The following is an 18,982-nucleotide window of genomic DNA, read 5'->3' as shown; positions in this document are numbered from 1 at the left end:
GGTCCCGGCACGGATCCGCCCGGCGAACTTGTGTCGAGGTCCGGTTAGCCGGCCAGTCTGTGGATGGCTTTTAGGCGGTTTTCCATCTGCCTCGACGAATGCGGGCTGGTTTCCCTCATTCCACCTCAGCTACACTATGTCGGCGATTGCTGCGCAAACAAGTTCTGCACGTACGCTTACAGCACCATTACTCTACTACGCAAACGTAGGAGTTACAGTCGTCTCGTGTGAGACGTTCCCTGTGGGGGTCCACCGAGGGCCGAACCGCACAATAATCCTGAAAGAGTGGTTCGGTGTGGGACGGCAGAGGGCTGAAGTGGACTGCGGTAGTCGTCGTAGTGTTGTGGACCACTGCAGCTGCGGCGGGGACGGAGCCTCTCTGTTCGTTTCTAGGCCCCCAGTTAACATACAATACAATACAAGATACAGCTGACCGTTAATAGTGTTTCCGTCAAAGAAGAATGGGGTCGAAAAGAATGAGTGGGATATCATATAAAAACATATAGATTCGTGTGAATCTCGTACTTGTTCAATGTGCGCATGTAGGTTCTGTAGGTCGCAAATTCGGACATTGCGTTTGTATACTTTCCTACTAACGTAGAAATTAGCTTTATTATTGAACACGATGCGTTGTGTGAAAGGGTCATCATTGTCAGCAGCATTCTAAACCTCGTCAGAAAATGCCACATGCTTGCGTTTGTCGTCATGACGTAGAACCTGTAACAGCTGTAAACTGCACGGCTTCAAATCACCGTCACCACAAAGCACGCCAAACTGTTGTTGTTGGCAGTTGTAACTTCCGACTGGTACGACGAATTGATTTTGTAGGAATACGTTGGAAAGCGGTTTGATTTCGTGCAACATTTTTGTCACAAAGACAAGGACTGCCGGGACTCTTTCCTTTAACCCCACACCCTATGTCTAGAAACCGTCGATACCAACTGCAAATTTTTCATCCATTCGGAGTAGTAGTTTGGTGCCTGGTCGTGAAACATCTTTTCACCGTAATCACGGAATTACCCTTAGCAAACTAGAGAACACAGAATGATCTCTGCTCTGGAGTAGCCAACCATACAGAAGATAGCCGACGACTAGCGACAATGAATATACACTAGACAATGTATTCGTTCTTCCAATAACTGAGCCATGGCGCACGGATTGATAGTGTTGACAATATAATACTTTGTAATATGTGTATTCTTTTTGAAACGGTCTATATATTAATGGCTATGTTAGGTGTAATTGAGTAAGTAAATAGCTTCACTTATCTTTAATTTCATGACACTCTGGATATAAAAAATAATGCAAGATGTTAGGACTGATGACGGAATTTTAATTAATAAATTCTTCAACGGAACATGTAAGACAAGTGACAGGGGTCACACGAATGCAAATATATTTCCATGGAGCGAAATATAGCATCGCGATATGATCATCGTGAGATATTCTAAGAATCTAATATATTGCTGAAATTTCCTCTTGCTGAAATAGATATACAGTAACTACAGATTTGTTCATATAGTTAAGAAACAAGAACGTGACATAATTATTATGCATAGACGTAATCTAATTTTTGATTAAACTTCAGTTCTGCAAAAGTATGCGGACACCTCCAAAACATAAGTTTCTCATACTAGCTGCTTTGTGCTGCCACCTACTGCCAGGTGCTCCATATCAGCGACCTCAGCAGCCATTACATATCGTGAGAGAGCAGAATGGGGCGCTCCGTGGAACTCACGGACTTCGAAAGTGGCCAGATGGTTGGGTGTCACTTGTATCATACGTATGTACGCGGTATTTCCACACTCCTACACATCCCTAGGTCCACTGTTTCCGATGTGATAGTGAAGTGGAAACGTGAAGGGACACGTACAACACAAAAGTCGGCCGGTGTGGCCGTGCGGCTCTAGGCGCTTCAGTCTGGAACCTCGTGACTGCTACGGTCGCAGGTTCAAATCCTGCCTCGGGCATGGATGTGTGTGATGTCCTTAGGTTAGTTAGGTATAAGTAGTTCTACGTTCTAGCTGACTGATGACCACAGATGTTAAGTCCCATAGTGCTCAGAGCCATTTGAACCATTTTGAACAACATAAAAGCGTAGAGGCCGACCTCGTCTGTTGACTGACAGAGACCGCCGATAGTTGAAGCGACTCGTAATGTATAATAGACAGACAATTATTAAGAGCATCACAAAGGAATTGCAAACTGCATCAGGATCCACTGAAAATACTATGACAGCTAGGCGGGAGGTCAGAAAATTTGGATCTCATGGTCGAGCGGCTGATCGTAAGGCACACATACCGGTAAATGCCAAACGACGCCTCGCTTGATGTAAGGAGCGTAAACATTGGACGATTGAACTATGGATAAAAGTTGTGTGGAGTGACGAATCACGGTACATAATGTGTTGATCCGATGGCAGGGTGTGGGTGCGGCGAATGACAGGTGAACGTCATCTGCCAGCGTGTGAAGTACGAAAAGTAAAATTCCGAGGCGGTGGTGCTACGGTGGGGTCGTGTTTTTCATGGAGGGGGCTTCACCCCTTGTTGTTTTGCGTGGCACTATCACACCACAGGCCTACATTGATGTTTTAAGCACCTTCTTGCTTCCCACTGTTGAAGAGCAATTCGGAGATGCCGATTGCATATGTCAACACGATCGAGCACCTGTTCATAATGCACGGTCTGTGGCGGAGTGGTTACACGACAGTAACCTCCTTGTAAAGGACTGGCCTGCACAGAGTCCTGACCTGAATCCTATAGAACACGTTTGGGATGTTATGAAACGCCTACTTCGTGCAAGGCCTCACCGATCGGCATCAACACCTGTCCTTAGTAACAGCACTCCTTTGAGCCAACACCATATTGAATTCAAGCATTGCCGATGGAGGGCACCACGGACTTCTAAGTCATTTTCAGTCAAATGTCCGGACACTTCTGATCACATAGTGTAGCTCTCTGCAAACGCTACTATACTAAGCACATGAAGGGAACATCCTAATTATAGTACATGTACAGGCTTATATTTCTAAGACTTTCAATTTCTTCCAGAAATGATATCACAGAAGTTGAAAAAGACCAAATATCAAAGTTTCAAACAAAATTTAAAACAATTAAATGATGACAATAATTATCTTTTTCTGCCAAATCACAGAAGTTCTCTTAAGATTATGAGTCCACATGTTCTGAAATTAAGGTCTCAGATAAAGTTGCACAAATAAATTTTCCCATCCATCCCATTGCCATTAACAAAAATTGTCCATCATAAAAAGTAAACGGAAAATCAACTAGTATTCTGGAAACTTTTATGTCTTCAAGGAAAATTTCTGTATAAAAAATGCGTCTCGATTAGCTGAACAAATTTACAGAGGCAGTATTTCTCCTGGTGTTACGTTTGAATCACTGGATATTACCAAGCTTTACACCACTATTCCAATTACAGAAACTATTGCAATTATTAAAGATAGCCTCATCAAGCATAAAGTCATGAACTTACGGGAAATTTTTGAGTCATTCCGTTACTCAAGATTAACTTATCCTTCAACTCTTTTTCATATATCGAGAAAATTTACTTTCAAAAAGATGGCGTTGCTATGGTAACTCACTGATAGGCTGTTTATTTGTTAATTACCGAGAAACACAATATTTTAACGTAACTGTGATACACACAGTAAAGCCATCTTTAGAAAAGATACGTATATGATAACCTCATGGTCTATAAAACCTTCCAAAAAGAAATTGAATTCCTGACAATTGTGCTTAACAGTATTCACCTAAATTTGCGTTTCACTGTTCAATATGATGCCCACAACAACATTAGTTTTCTAGATAGCACAATTACATCATAATAGTAAACATCAGTTTTCTATCCCAGAAAACCTATAACTTCTGATGTAGTTTTTAACGCCCCTTCTTGGTAATCATTTGGACATAAAAGGCACTTCTTCAGTCCGATTTTACGATTCTAAAGCTGTCATAAGAAACAGATGCAATTCAGAAGGGATTGAACGTGATCAAACAGATCTACAACTAATAACTATGACACTGAATATTTTGATGCTCTATTTACTAATTTAAAATGCCTTATCAAAATCTAGTTCAAGCCACAATTAAAGGTAACTATAGATCTACTAAAATGGCCTATCTAGGTGGTGGTGGTGGTGGTTAGTGCTTAACGTCCCGTCGACAACGAGGTCATTAGAGACGGAGCGCAAGCTCGGGTTAGGGAAGGATTGGGAAGGATATCGGCCGTGCCCTTTCAAAGGAACCATCCCGGCATTTGCCTGAAACGATTTAGGGAAATCACGGAAAACCTAAATCAGGATGGCCGGAGACGGGATTGAACCGTCGTCCTCCCGAATGCGAGTCCAGTGTGCTAACCACTGCGCCACCTCGCTCGGTGCCTATCTAGGGGATGTCCATGAAAAGATTAATACACTGCTGAAATACTGAATTAACCATAGCCCTTTCAACGAATAACCTTTCTCATAATAAGTCAAGGGAAACTACTGACAACCGTAGTAGCGCTATATCTGAACTCCAGAGTTTGTAAAATTATGTGTAACACTTGTGACAGCAATTACGTAAGTCAGACAGACAGATTACTACTAATAGTCTCAAAGTTCTCTCCATGGTTCCTAAAACTGTTTTACTTAATTCCTTACAGGAACCTGAAATCTATATTCGTCATAAAAAGTAACAGTCGTCTCTCCTTAATGAGCTGTAAGATTTTAGAGGGAAGTTTTTCGATATTTTTATGAATTGGTTTAAAATTCCCAGCTCTTCTCGTTCATAGATTTTACTATATATATATATGACATTATTATATCACTTGTTGTCTTTATATCTATTACGTATTTTAATCAAGCACAGATTTTCTCGATATTTTACACACTATTTTCCTTCTTTGTCTGTTAACTTTCCATTTATTTCTTCCCCAGTTTATAGGGTTCTGTGCCGCAGTCTATAAAAACCGGACCCTCACAGGACCGCTTCATTGTCTGTCGGTCTGTCTGTCAAGACACCTTCATCTCGTGAGCAGATTGGAGTACCAAATTCGAATTTATGTCACACATTATGGTCTATGCTCCCTTGGCAGTGTAACAATTTTAAGGTTCTAAGTCAATGCAATCAAAAGATTCGACCAGTTATGTCACATATTTTGACTCACTCATCAAAACCTGTAAGCTACTCGTCATTGAGCTTTAATCATAAAATTTGACTAATAGCTAGGTTTCACAGTACAAGTAAAGAACAAATCAGAAAATCGTTAATTTGTAATTATGTCACTCGAAAAAAATAATTTTATCTTTTTTATCCACCTGTCTCTTTGTCCATCTATTAAGACCTCTTTTTCTCTGGAACAGAATGCTGCATCAAGCTTAAATCTATGTCATATATTTTGAAACTCGCAAAGCCACTGATCAAAATCCATAGGGTACTTTCCGTTGACGCAGAATCATGAAATTTGGCGGGAAGCAAGGTTTCACAGTACAAGTAAAGTAAAATAAATATGAAAATTATTAAATTATAATTACACCAAACAAAAACTACTTCCGCCATTTCAACATACATTGTACTGATCATCTGTCAAAATCATAATACACGAACATCACTGTGCGTGGATAAAAATGTAAGTCATAGTCACGTTTTAGGACGTAAATAAAAATATTTTACTAACGCTTCAATATCTACTTATATAGATTGCATAGAGTGAAGTCCCGTGCTTGATTCTTTTGTATGTGTGGGCTAGTCTGAGAAACTGCTACAGAGATTATGGTAAGGTCTTATAATTTCAAGGATCGGTATCTTGCCAGCATATGTTTCGAAAACAGGCAAAAATCGTTGAGCTTCTCGATTCCCAGGATGGATTAAGTTTGCACAGAACCTTCTGTGCTGAGTTCTAATTGCACTTGGTCTTTTTACATTTGAACTAAATTTTCTTCTAATACAAAATACTTTTATTCTACATAATAATGTTTATTCTTTTTATTATACACATTGTATAAAGTCAGACCTGCCCATAATTTACGCTTCTCATACATCTGGTTAATCTACGAGTAATTGTAGGACACTTACACCTTATTCGTAACTGTATTTATAGATCATACTTACTACATGTCTGACCTGACAAGTATAAACCGCGCGACCACTACGGTCGCAGGTTCGAATCCTGCGTCGGGCATGGATGTGTGTGATGTCCTTAGGTTAGTGAGGTTTAAGTAGTTCTAAGATCTAGGGGACTGATGACCTCAGAAGGTAAGTCTCATAGTGCTCAGAGCCATTTGAACCATTTTTGAACCTGACAAGTATACCTTATTGCAAATTACAGTCTGTTTCTGTTCTCTTACTTTACTGTTTCAGCAGCAGTTGCTTTTTCATAATATTTATATACACTACAGGAGGCAAAAAATTAAGAGGATATTTGGCACTGTTGGTAATATCTGGGTTTTCAAATAAACAAATATTATTGTATGACATCCGTTAGTGAAATTTCAAAGTACTGTGCAAAAATGAGATGATTCTTATTGTTCTTTTCTCACTTCATGTGCTTTTTAATATTTAAAAATCTCAATATTTAGAATATCTCACCATTTAAAATATTTTTGTGTGTATGACAAAATTTACGTCACATCCTTAGAGTTTCTTGCAAATATTATTTTAATTCATATGCCTCATCTTACAGAATTTAGTGTTCTATTTTGGCTACTATATTATACATAATGTAAATACAGTACCTAACAGCTAAACAAAATATTTTAACTGCATTATTTTGTTACCGTTATTAGCTTTGTCGGCCTTTCTTGACTAAGATTCACATGAGATCAGGAGGCCAGCTGTATTCTTGGTTTATATATGTAAATCGAATATGCTCATTTTGTAATTTTTATGGAAGATTGTAACATTTTATACTTCTGTTTGACCTGTAAACAGTGGCTAGAGCTTTTAAACGATATCATTACATCTAATCAGCCTTAACGGTGTAGCAGGTAGCTAATTGCACATGCACATGCATGTCGAGTGTAACTTCAGGTAACTCTGCAAGATCTTTGACTGAGAGCAGTACTTGTTGACTGCCGTACCGTTTACTTTGTTACCAGATGATGTCATACCGAGAATCTACGCTACGTTTACGTCTACCGTAAGTCACTGTAGAGGGTAGTTTACGTTTAAATCAGCCTTTATCATTGAATACCGACTTTTTCACTGTTTTTGAGCTTTTTGTGATTCACGACTTCTACATAATATTTAAAACGTGCTTAGCTGTTTATTGTATTACCATGTTCTAATAAGTATTTACTTTTGTAAATGGATTCCGCAAAATGTAGTCATGTCTCACAAACATTGGCGATTACCTACTTTATGTTATAGATGGTGGACGGAACTTTCGATATTAAAAAAACTACTAGCGGTTGAGCTTTATTCAGCAGTGTTCTTCTCAACTTCCAGAGCGGCCTACCACTCACCGTTGTCGCCCGCTATCCCCATAGGTGTTTCAGCAGTACTTTTATATTATTTTGTTCTTATGATATTATTTAAGTTCTTTGGCCTAAATGGAACTGTACTGCCCTTTTTACAAGGTAAAATAGTGTTATAGCTCCCGTATAACAGATCGAAACCCGCCAGCGAATGAAATAAATAACTTACTTGAGATCAAAACTACTTTTATTGAATAATTTTATAGTAATCTTATCGATCGTTAGCCAAACTTGCTAATCATCTGGTCCATAGAAAGAGTGTGTGTGTGTGCGAGAGAGAGAGTGTGTGTGAGTGTGTGTGTGTGTGTGTGTGTGTGTGTGTGTGTGTGTGTGTGTGTGTGTGTGTGTGTGTGAGAGAGAGAGAGAGAGAGAGAGAGAGAGAGAGAGTGTGTGTTCACCTTCAGCAGTAGATCCTGTGCTAAGATCGATTTTGCATCTGAAAAGCAGGTAAAGTATTTTTTCTTTATGTTGATGAAAGATGTGCTCAGGACTTCGGATGGAATGGCTGCTCTCCTGTTTCTGCAAAATCCTCATTTGTGCTAGGTCTTCTTTAATACTCCAGTATGGGTATTTAGTGCTAAATTTTCTTGACTTTTTTTTTTAATTTTTGTTTCGGTATGTCTCCATATGAGCCTCACGCCATATTACCTGCAATGCACTTCTAATAAATTGCGTATCGAATATTTACAGGCATGTTGTCTGTCAATTTTACATGCACACGGGGTCTACAGCTGTGGATAAGGCTTCTTCTCGCATTTCACGTTTTTGTGCATGTGATGAAAATAACGTACATTATAAACAAGTAGGTAGCTCAGATGAGATTAGCAGTGCATTTTCTTACAGTAATGCAGGGTGACACTTTTCTGTACAAAACTGCAATATGCTGCTTGCCTTGCTTCAAAAAATCTTTCGTGGAATACGTATTCTAGGGACTCATTTGTTTTGTTTTTTTTATTTTTTTTTTATTGTCAGAATGACTTTGTACTATCATGATACTTCAGTAGACCATAGTCAAATCATCATGTAATACAAGCTACAAATGGGAGAAAAAATTATTTATGACAACAGAATAATAAATAAAAGGAGAAAGGAAGAAAACGATATCATAGCCGACAAACCACCACCAAGCTCACATAATATGTATCAGCAATTATTTTTATATGGTTCTTAGTAATTTTTTTAATTTTTTGTTTTGTGTTTTTTATATATTTTTATAGTTTGTAATAGAATCTAAAAGTAGAAGGAAAACGAAAGATTACATTCTAAATATTAAACTAAGAAAAATCCCAAATTGATAGCAAGGATTGTATACGCTCATGTATATCTATACTTGATCTATACACATTTGACAATAGAACTGGAGCGATGGTGAGTCAAAACACAAAACAAAACGAACAGGAAAACCAGGAGAGGACGAGCTGAAGAAAATCAGGTGGGAACATACATAACAAAGAAAAACACTTATCATCAGAAAAATTAAATTAACCAACACCTTACCGACGGAAAACAAGATTCAACATGTTGGCGAAGAGGTCTCGATATCGAGGCAATTACAAGAATGTCCAATAGGCAGTGATCATGTACTGCACGAAGTTCATACGATCTTCCCCCTCGCCTTCTACAACATAATGAACGAAGTGTCACAGCAACCACATAAAGGTATGGGTTTTAGACTGTGGATAGGAAGAAGAATCTGGGCGCAATATGATGTCCGTAGTGTATGCAGTCTCAGAAGATCGAGTAAAGAAGGCCAGTCGTGTCCTGATCCAAGACCAGTTTGCGATATGACCTTCATAAGTAAAGCGATGTCGTATCGTATCGGGAGACGTACAACGACTACATGAATCCGTGTCACTAAGCCCAATAACGAATAGTCACACGTTCATTGGAATCACGTTATTTACTACCTTATACCATGAGGACGCTACGCGCATCGGCAAAATCGGAAGACTGATATTGAACCTAACTGTTGTCCAGGCTGTTTGCGGCGATTCTCTTTCAACGAGGTTCAAGTAAGGGACTGCTTCCCAACGAGTCTTTAGGAATTTCTTGGTGAGGACAGGTCTCCATAAGATGTCAGCCCCTAAATAGCTACCGTAAGACAGAAGTCATAAATGTGTTTTAACTTATAGTTCATGCGACCATCATCAATAGGGGGATCAAGACTAGTAGGACGGACACAGAGAAATAAAGGAGACGTGAATGTGTGAGTTTCTTGAGTCATCGTCAAAACAGTACGACGCGCATACAGCATCTGCGCCTTCCTTCATATATCAGTCAGGTCCAGACCCCCAAAGGTCTTTGCTTCATGATCACCTCATACCGTAAGCGAAAAACATGTCTTTTCCATAAGAAACGACCAGACAATTGTAGTTCTTCTTCGCCGTTATCGAGGGAAGCGAATAAACTTGGGCCACACAATAAGCTTTGCATAAGACCTATGTATCCAGTATTCGGATTTCCTGGAGCAGAGTAAGAGAACGCCTTTCATGCTCTAGTATCGCCCCCTGAATTTTTTCCGTAACAGACTTCCAGTTGAGCGCCGCCGCTTTGAGTGGACAACGATCAATGATGATACCGAGAGACGTATGCCGATCCACCGCAGTAACCCATGGAACAACCGCGTCATCAAAACCTCGCAAGGGAAGACGCTTGCATTTCTCTTCATTACGTTTTGCACCTGAACTCCGACAAAAACCATCGACTACAGCCTTCAGTCGAGGTACCTCAGCAGGATTGCGAAGTAGAACCATCACGTCATCCGCGTATGCATGAATAACTATAGTCCCTCCGGAAAGCGTCCGACCTGTCAGCTGGGATGCTAGCATCCGAAGTAGGGGCTCCAGAGACAACACAAACAAAGTTACTGACAGCGGGCTTCCTTGAGGCACTCCCCTACGGAAATTTATTGAGGGCGTCAGTTGGTCATTGGCAACAACCGAAGCCGAAATACCCGTAAACAGATTTGAGTGCAATCGTAGTGTGTCAACAGTGAAACCAGCTACCTTCAGAATCTGAAGCAAGAAGTTGTGATTAACACGATCAAATGCCTTATTGAAGTCTGGAAGAGCAAGTGCACAAGGGACGGACCTTACAACAGCAACTGAAACCACGTCACGACACTCGACTACAGGCCTTGATGTTTTGCAACAATTGTCTCCATCAGAGCTGACATCCTAAAATTAACTGCCCTCGCCACAGTCTTATAATCAAAGTTTATTAACTATGTGTGAAATCTTATGGGAAAAGTTTACTAACTATGTGTGAAATCTTATGGGACTTAACTGCTAAGGTCGTCAGTCCCTAAGCTTACATACTACTTAACCTAAATTATCCTAAGGACAAACACACACATCCATGCCCGAGGGAGGACTCGAACCTCCGCCAGGACCAGCCTAATCAAAGTTTAACCAAGGAAGTGGGCAAAAGCTTTCAGGAGCAGCCGGTCCAGTGCGTTTCGGAATTAGACAATTTTTCCCACTTTGAGTGAGGTCGGCACTACTCTTCCCTGTAACATTTCATTCAAATGGGAGGTAAAGGTACCACTCAACAACTGCCAAAAGCACACGTAAAATTCCTTTGGAAGTCCATGTAGACCCGGGGACTTTTGAGAAGGCGATCCCACATTAAGTTTGTAAACTTCCTCAGGCTGAAAGGCAGCTAAGAGCGTTGCATTATGTTCAGGTGTAATTGTCGTATCCAAGATGCTGACAAGTGGGTGGTAAAAGGTTTCATTGGACTCATCGATGTCGCAGATGTCTACATAGTACTGGTGTAAGATACGCACTATATCAGCTTGCGTCATAACGATACGTCCATCATTTGTTGTGAGACAATGAATGCAAGCTCGTCGGCCACCGGTCTGATGCCGAAGAAAATAACGAAGCCAGTTCTTCCGTCACCAATGAACTCCGCTTCGATCGGATTTTGAAACCTTAGATTTGTATTCTCTTCAAGGTCAACCATTTTGCCTTTACACGCCTAACATCCACAATTTTCAGAGGGGCGTGATCCGAAGCAACATTAAGCTCACGCAGGATGGAATACTAATATTCGTAAGTTCTCCGAAAGTTTGGCGCCTTGGCAGCACAAAGAAGCATCAAAGTTTGCCTGAGCCTCAGTTTTTCTAGCTGTGTCCATCAGTTAAGGGTGGAAGAATGTTACCCATTGGACCGTAGAGTACGCTTCCACACGGTTCGCATCACGTCACCGAGAGTGAGGTCAACTAGATGAGCGACGTTTAACATCCACGGAGTGTAAAACAATTTGAATGGTTGCTGTTCAAGGTTGAAAGTTGTGGCCACAGCACAGTGATCCGTAAAAGGAGCTGGGATGACTTCAACATTAAGAATGTAATCGCTCAGGCTGTCTGATAAGTATCTTATCTGCTTTAGAAGCCGCAGTAAAGTGGGTAAATTTAACTAACGTCGGGTATTTACATATTCAGACTTCTTTGAGGCGTACAAAGCGGACCAATTCATGTAATTCAATAGGGAAATTAAAATTAGAAGACTGATCCGCATGACGCAATACACATTTAAAATCACCATCCAACAGAATACCCGGAGGACTCATACGCAACACATAAACAATATCCTCTTTATAAAAACGCGAACGATCCACTGTGCAACCGGTGCCAGAAGGGGCATGTAAAAGAGCCAAGGCAAGATTAAAAGGTTGACAGCCTATGCCCCTGCCAGAATCCAACGTTTTCACCCCAGCTATGGGATTGCCTTCGCAAAAGAATAAGGCTGCCTCAGTAGAACATTCAGATGCTACGTTAAAGATCATACGAAAACCAGGTAAGGAGAAATTACTAAATAACACCTCCTATAATAAGACTACGTCCGCACATGAATCATAAGTGAAGTGACGCAACGAAGCCAATCACAATTCTGATTCCAAACTATTAACATTTAACAAAAGGAACGTGTTGGCCTGGGTCATTGAATACAGCTATACAGGGAAGTACGGAACATACTGAGCAGAACTGGGTAGACAGCTGAGCGTCAAGCTCCGTTGCGGAGTCCACAGGTGAATCAGACATCCGGAGAACGGAACCCCATCATCACGACCTTGTTTCTTAGATTTCTTACGTGCCACCGCGAGGTTAGGTTGTATACGCTGTTTCTGTCGGCTTCGTGGCATGGCGGCCTCTGCAGACGGAGGTGTGTGAGGGGCTGTAGGCACAGTCTCCTGCCCCTCAGAACAAGGGCCATGTACTGCAGGTCCAGTCACTAAGGCGGGAGCATTCTGTGTAACTATCAATACAACAATGATACTTGGTCGCTAATTTGTTCTGCTCAGGAGTTTTTGTAGGCGCCAAATTCGGGAAACCGCCAGCATCTGAAGCCTCAGGAGCAGTAGGACATTGCGTTGACTCAGACTGTAACGGAGGACACAAGAAAGAAGGGGGTGGGGACTCCGCTGCCTCTACACACACAAGCATCTCAGGAGGAGCCACTTCGCTAGCAAGAGGATGCCGGAGATAACTTCTTTGCCATTCACCGAAACATTGATGGGAGGTATCGTAGCATCGAGAGGAGCAGGGGATACAGTGGATGCTGAGGGGGTTGGGGCAGAAGGAACTCTCACCATCTTGAGTGCGACGATGCTTGTTTGTCACTGTTACGAGTTCTATCCTAGGGGCAATAGGATTCTGAACCTGTCTCGGAGGTAAAGGCGGAAATTATCAGAACTGGTTTATTGTTCATTATGATCTGAAGCCGAAATAGGTCCGACGTTGGAAGTGGAAGGAATAAGATTAGCAACCGTCAATTTGCAACGCTGCGTTAGTGACGGCTTTAACACAAAAACCTTCCGCGGGCAATTAGACCGAACGTGTCCACTTTCATTACACAGGAAGCAGGTTCCTGACCAGTATACATCACACGACGCGATAACCACAAACTAGTAAATGTAATGGAATATTGCGTTTAAAATGCATTTCCACGGAACGAATTCCACTATAACACTAATCTGTGTTGCGTATGTCCAACGTTCACGACGGACGTTTTTCACGTTACCATAAGGAGTCAATATGTCCTTTAGAAAGTTGTCACCACCCGCCGGCGGGAGGTTGAACGCTCGGACATTGGTAATTGGTACAGTCAATTTTACCTTCTGCGAGTGACACCATACTAACGGAATTATCGCGATGCTTGGCTTGCTTCAAATGGCTCTGAGCACTATGGGACTTAACATCTGAGGTCATCAGTCCCCTAGAACTTAGAACTATTTAAACCTAACTAACCTAAGGACATCACATACATCTATGCCCGAGGCAGCGAACCTGCGACCGTAGCGGTCGCGCGGTTCCAGACTGAAGCGCCTAGAACCGCTCGGCCACACCGGCCGGCTATCGCGATGCTTGAACGGGACTTGAGAACCATGTCGCGACAATAATCTTTCAACATAAAGGGAATCCATAAATTTCACGTAAAACACATACTCGTCTGCATCAAAATAAGGTGTGTGATCTGGTCAGAGTTCACATGAATTGTATGGACAAGCCATTGGTGGATTTCTAGAGACCCGGGCTGCATATGTAGCGTTGTTTTAGCGGAAGTGAAGCACACAGTACCTTTTCGTGGAACACAAGTGGAAACCATGGTAGCCATAGCGGAGCGGCCGACGCCACTGCAAATAGACAAAGACAAACAGACAGTAAGGCGTAGCAGAGGCGCTATGAATCACTCGGCAGACAGAACAACTCTAATGAGGAAAACTTCCACGCAAGCACGCTGCGGCAAGTGAAATAAACAAGAATCTTCCCGCTCGGCGCTCGAGGCTGAACTGAACATTCACCGTCCGTGCTGTCTCCTATGTATCGAAGAATGTCTTATATTCTATGGTTTAAATGGTTCAAATGGCTCTGAGCACTATGGGACTTAACATCTGAGGTCATCAGTCCCCTAGAACTTAGAACTACTTAAACTTAACTAACGTAAGGACGCCCCACACATCCATGCCCGAGGCAGGATTCGAACCTGCGATCGTAGCAGTCTCGCGGTTCCGAACTGAAGCGCCTAGAACCGCACGGCCACCGCGGCCGGCTATTCTATGGTTCTGCAACGGACAGGTAGTACTGATGTCGATATGACCTATACGTTCACTCACTTTCAATAAACGCTCAAACACGACTTTCCGTGAACGTGACAGTTTTAAAAAATAAGAGCAGCTGTTAAGATGCAAAAGCCACAAGGGAAACCTTTGTAGCTTCACACTCTATATTAAATATGATTTTGCATCTTATTTACGTTTCGTTTCTGTTTCTTTACATTAGGCATATATAACATTCGGATACAGCTTTAGTCGTATCCTGATTGACACAGTCATGTCCTTTAAATACCTGGGCATAAAGTTGCAAAGCAATATGAAATGGGACTAGCATATGAGAACTGTGGTAGGGAATGTGAATGGTCGACTTCATCTGTAAAAGAGACCACTTATAGGACGCTGGTGCGACCTATTCTTGCGTACTGCTCGAGTGTTTGGAATCAGTACCAAGTCGGAATAGAGGAGTAGTTCAGAGTAGGGTGCTAGGTTTGCTACCAGCAGGTTCGAACAACAAACGAGTGTTACGGAGATGTTTTGGGAATTAAAGTGGGAAGTCGTCTAGGGAAGGCGACGTTCTTTTCGAGGAACACTACTCAGAAAGTTCTGAGAACCAGAGAACCGGCGTTTAAAGCTCACTGCAGATCAAGTTTACTGTCGCCAACATATATTGCGTGTTAGAACCACGAAGATAAGATATGAGAAACTGCGACTCACATGGAGGCTTACAGATAGTCGTTTTTCCCTTCCTCTATTTGTAGGTGGAACACGAAAGGAAGTGACTAGTAGCTGTAAAGGGCATCCTCTGGCTCGCGCTGTGTGGGGGCTTGCAGAGATCTATGTAGATGTAGATATAGTTACTCTTTCAGATCTCGTATATTCTTCTTATGCATGTCTGAAGCGAGAGGGGTAATTGGGGGGTGGGGGGTAGGAGAACCAAATTTAAAGCTGAGGTTGTGAATGTATTGAGAGCTATGCGAATAAGAAACAGTAACCGATGCATTGGCTCACAGAAGCACAGAGTACCACACAAATAAATGTATTCGCTTGATGAACTAATATGCAACATCAACCTCGACTGTGAAAATTTTAAGAGCTTCTCTAAGCCACTGTGTTGGTTACTTTCGCTTATTCGCACAGCAATCAGTCCATTCATAATTTCGGCTTCATGACAAGTCAGATTAGTGCTGCACTCTACACTGCCACTCCTCAGGAGGATCTGTATCGTGATACATATCCATTCCCATGGTCCATTAGTTTGGTTGATTGTCTTAATTCACATGCCGAAAGTACGCCTGCCACGGGAGAATATTATCAGTTTTATTTCTGAAACTAGGTAACTTAACTTATGTGGGAGTATTGTATTTTAGGTTCGTAATCAATATGATACAGAAACTAGCCTTTACAACTTTTGGCGTCCGCAGTTTTTATATTCATGTAGCTATCTTTTACCGGTGAAGCACTTCTGTACAGTTTTGTTAGAAATATGTTGTTATATTAATATTACAATGTCTTGATTTCTGCCCTACAGTCATTTTTTTGGAGGCGGAAGACTCGAGTTCCACACTGTGAAAAAGACCTTACCTTTATGTTTGATAATTTACAATGTTTATGAATACAAGCTCTTTTTGTGCGTATGGGGTTCTGTTAATATGATTTTAAAGGCAGATGTAGGCCTACCTCCGTTGCACGTTCTATTCCTCGTAATTGTTTTATACCAGACTGTGTGGTTTTATTCATCACGGACTTTCCTGTCTTTCTATGTCGTACTAAGTTGTCTTTTAAATTTGTCTGTTATTCAGTTTTTTGGTGTTCTGAAAATTTGTTTTTGTATTACTAGATTCGTAGAGACGTTCAAAATTTGTTTCATCGATTTTTCGAGTGTGGCGCTGGCATGATGGTGTACAGGCTATTTTTTTCCTTCCGTCACAAATTGTAACTTAAATGTCTGTTCGTAAAGATCTTTGGGTGTAGTTGAAATATGTCTTTTGTTATGCTGTACACAACTGCGCGGAAGATTTTCATAAAAAACTGAGCAAAGAAAAAAAATGTAAAACGAAGTTGCGCGTATCTGATAAGAGCCCCTGTCGTAATCATCCTAATATCTTCCACACTTTGATGTCCCAGTTAGTTGAGTGAAGTTCAGCCCGGCACTGTTTTATACTAATTATAATACAACAGAAATCCATGTGGCTGTTGTATGCTATTGCATAGCTTGTTGGTATGTACCAGTTTTCATCAGTTATCTTTGTACCGTGGCAACGGCTTGTTATGCACAAAGTGCTTAGTATTTGGTATCTGTTTCTTTTAAGATAATTTGATATTGAGTTTAGGCTCCAAACTAGTCATTAAGTAATAAAACAAATTAATATTGGAGTTTTGGCTGTTCTCTGCATTATTTGGTTAACTTAGATCGTAGCCTTTGTCAGCGGTAGTAATGGGCCTCTGCAGTTTCTGGGCTTAACTGTTGGCTCAACATCCGTCAGCAGTTCTGTATCATCGTATTTTGGGATTCCCGACTTCATCACATCACCGCCCTATTAAGAACACCCCTCCCCCTCACCCACTGCCACCCAACCCAACCCGAGCAACCTCTTTCATCGATGTCATCAAGCTGCCTGCCAACGCCATTCATGCTCTCCACCCTTCGATCAATTTCAGTCTGAATGCAGTGCAGTTTTCCCATCGCTGTATTCTAAAGAAGCTGTGAGACGGCGAAACCTACGATTATGACGTTACGAGAATAACTTATTGTATGCGATACTATTAAAATACATGACGCTGGCATGAGAGCAGTCATTTCTTTGATGTTAGCACATACAACAAATGCCAAAGCGCTTGCTTTGAGGAAAGGAGAATTTAAGACGTCTGTTTGTTGTGAATATCTATCAGAAAAACATTCTCACAGCTTTATGCATCAAGCATGGAAAGATATAATAACGGAGAAGCATAAATAATGGCAATGCAACAGAATGGCAAGAAGATGAATCACCTCTTTGGAATCCATGTTTGCTAGAATTGTATACCCTTTTTAAAATGTCAGTACTGTGTCCGACCACACAAGAAGCATTAGAGATATAATAACAGTGATTCCAGTATATATTCACTCATCTATAATTACTATTATTATTATGTCTGTATGATGTTATACTGAGGGTTTTTCTTATTTTTACAGCTCTAGCAGAACTGCTACTGGCCTAGGACATGGAGGTGTTTACAGTACCAGCAGTAACAGCCCAAAAGTATGTATAAAAATAAGGAGGAATATTGTAACATAGTTGCTATGTAAATAAATATATACTATTTCTTTTATTTTATGTTTTTACTTTCAACTGAATCTGTTAATAACAGCACTTACATTTGAAGTTCATAAAGCACCTTGTTGATGTACACACTAATATTGTTTGTGTTCACTGACAGTTCAAAAAAAATGGTTCTGAGCACTATGGGACTTAACATCTGTGGTCATCAGTCCACTAAAACTTAGAACTACTTAAACCTAACTAACCTAAGGACATCACACACATCCATGCCCGAGGCAGGATTCGAACCTGCGACCGTAGCAGTCGCGCGGTTCCGGACTGAGCGCCTGAACCGCTAGACCACCGCGGCCGGCCACTGACAGTTATGACTAACTGTAGACACACGGTACCATTCATGTGATGTTGCAGCGGTAATAATAATAATAATAATAGTAATAATAATAACTTTAAATCTATGGCATCGATCAATTGCCGTGCAAGGCAGGATGTGTGAATGTGTTGCCTCTGACTCTCTGCTTATCATCCGCACAGCGTGATATTAAATAATTATCATACCTCATCACTTCGTGGTAAAATTTACAGCTGTGACTTCAGCACGCCATTTCACAGCACACACAAACCGCTTAGAATACTTTTTTTGCGTTTTAACCACTCAGATATGGTTAGATTTCTTTAACTGTATTAGGACATTTTTAACTTCACAATGAACATCAGCACCCTGCATTTAGTGTCAAAGATAATAATAACTTTATTCACGTTAATGATGATGATGATGACGATGATGAACGGGCAATGGAGGTCAGCGTATTAGTGTATAAAAGGTTATGACTTGTATGTATATACAGTGATCGATAAAAATTTCACTCCCTTAGAAGACAACCGCCAAAGGGTAAAGTATTGACGCCGATGCCGATGAACAGGTACGTAGGCGATAAAAAAAGTGTGTAACTGACAATTATTTTTCCTGGAAAACTAGCAGCAGCAACCAACTGACCACAGGCTGTGAGTGTGTCAGTGTTGGTACGGCGTCGAATATGGAGTTGTTCATGGTGGTAGTATTTCAAAACCTTTGATTTAGTGACAACAAAGCTACATTATCCACGAATGAACGCCGCCAATGAGTGGTGTCGACTGTGGGATGCGTCAATGCAACTTTCAGTCTTGTTCCGTAGAAATTTTGATGCAC

General features: G+C 41.1%; 1 protein-coding gene across 1 annotated transcript in view; it reads left to right on the top strand.

The window, feature by feature from the left end:
- The window catches only part of LOC124605845, a 93,563-nt gene extending 75,718 nt beyond the window's left edge, over nt 1–17,845 (top strand). The window contains exon 7 of the transcript XR_006978684.1: nt 17,709–17,845. The gene's annotated coding sequence lies outside the window, so the exon portion shown is untranslated. The remainder of the gene's footprint in view (nt 1–17,708) is intronic.
- The last annotated feature ends 1,137 nt before the right edge of the window (nt 17,846–18,982 follow it).

This window comes from Schistocerca americana, chromosome 3 (assembly GCF_021461395.2).
Source record: "Schistocerca americana isolate TAMUIC-IGC-003095 chromosome 3, iqSchAmer2.1, whole genome shotgun sequence".
NCBI classification, from domain to species: Eukaryota; Metazoa; Arthropoda; class Insecta; order Orthoptera; family Acrididae; genus Schistocerca; species Schistocerca americana.
This window is presented reverse-complemented; position numbering and strand designations above follow the sequence as displayed.